Source organism: Nicotiana attenuata, unplaced genomic scaffold (genome assembly GCF_001879085.1).
Source record: "Nicotiana attenuata strain UT unplaced genomic scaffold, NIATTr2, whole genome shotgun sequence".
Lineage (NCBI taxonomy): Eukaryota > Viridiplantae > Streptophyta > Magnoliopsida > Solanales > Solanaceae > Nicotiana > Nicotiana attenuata.
This window is the reverse complement of record NW_017672529.1, coordinates 123,453-125,595: the sequence shown is the minus strand read 5'-3', so window position 1 is coordinate 125,595 and position 2,143 is coordinate 123,453.

Here is a 2,143-nt window from a genome sequence, read left to right as displayed (position 1 = left end):
AGAATTTTTATAAATCTAAGGCTACCATTAACAAGAGGCAGCTACAACAGGAACGCAGGTACATCTTCAAATCCAGCAACCATCGAGTACAGCAACAACATTAGCCAATATATGCACGCAATGTGCAGAAGTGTAGTATCAGTACAACTGACCCCATGTACTTAGTAAATAACAAACCTGACCTTAGATAAGCAGTGACGAGCTAGAACATAGGTTGGGTCCAACACCAATAACTCATAGCTGTTCATAACAACGTAGAGCATATAAATAAGGCAGTAACTCAGAGATAAAAATGCTCAGCTTTTTAACATTTTCGCAAAAGTAGTTTCACTTTTCAAGAATATCAGTAAAAACTCAAATCCTTTATCGTAATCATCGTAAAATATGAGATAGTTTGAAAACTACAATTTATCTAAAATCCTTTTCACAGTAAATAAGATGTTTTTCTTTCCAGATAGCAAGAGTGAAATACCTCTCTATGACCACATATCAATTTGTGCAAAAAAAAAAGTCATAAATGACATGATATCGTACAACATGAGGAAAAATGCATCTCTATGCTTGTATGTCATGTGTGCATGCCAATGCCATGTACCCCAGAGATGAATCATGTACTCACACTATCAAAGTACTCAATCTCACTATCTCACACTTTCCACTCATCATGCTCAACCACTCGGTACTGTATATGGCCCATACGGCCCAGGGAAATCCATCCCGGAACATATACAACACTGACTATAAGTCACCCAGTACCGAGGAAAAAGGGCAATCCAACACTGTGGAGAAATCCATCTCTAGGTATCAAGTACTTCTGACAAATCCATGTCAAGGGAAATCCACCCCTCAATAATATCATCCGCGCTCACTAGGAGTGTGTTACAGACTCCGGTGGGGCTCCTACAGCCCAAGAGCTATCATAATCGTCAATATAACCGCTGCAGCGTGTGTCACACCTCCTTTTTTCCACCATCCGACGGGGGGTATATAAGGGAGTTTTTCCAACTTAAGTGACATTATTCGAAATGGGATTATTTATTTATCAGAGTCGCCACTTGGAATAAATTATGGTGTCCCATGTCACCGGTTTATTTTAAATCCCAAATCGAGGAAGTTTTATTTTTAAAGAGTCTGCGAACCAGAAATTCTAGATAAGGAATTCTGTTAACCCGGGAGAAGGTGTTAGGCATTCCCGAGTTCCGTGGTTCTAGCACGGTCGCTTAGCAATTTATACTTGGCTTAATTGTTTAACTACTCATTTTAAGACCTATGTGCAATTATCTTTTTACCGCTTTTAAAATCGCTTGATTATTCGTAATTAAAGAATTGAGTTACGCGTACGTATACTCTTTCCTTTGGCGCGTCAAAAATTATGTCACGCGAACGTGTCCACAATTAACAATGCTTTATTTATTTTATTTTTATTAAGAAAAATCGGTTGAAGTTGCGCGAATACATCCCTCGAGTCTTTTAATAATTAAATTTGCAATTATGTTACGCGAACGTATACATAATCACAATACTAGTCTAAATCGAGCTTTAAAGCAAACTACGATTATTCAATTTTTAAAAGCAACATTTGTGAGGGCCATTGATTATTTAATTAATGGAACGCCTCGAACTATCTTTACTAAAAGGTTTACATTTTTAGGGCATAGGTTACGAAACTAACACTAGGGCCATGAGCTTAAAGCTTTGTTTAGCAAGGCATACCTCAAATGAACTCCTTTTACAAGAGAGCTTAATTATTCAAAGTCACCTAGAATACTCTTATTTAGGACTTAATTCAACAAAGGCCAATTAATTAAGGAAAAAGTTGCCCAGGTGTTTTGGGTGAAGAGAAATGGGCCAGATGTGGCCCAATTACGAATCAGCATTGAGCTGAAAACTAGAGCTCACGAAGGGCCAAAAAATTAGAAGGCCTGGATTACAAAACATATTCCAAAACGTACAACCCATGTTGGGCTTAATATCCAGCTAGCCCAACGCTAAACTGATTAATGGAGAATCAGTTACATTCAAACGTTCTTATGGAAAATTGACACCAAAACTGACTTGGAAATTAAAACTCGAACTATATTGAACACAGATTTATATTTGAAGAATTAAATTCTGTTGGGTCGACTCGTGAAGTCCAAACGCC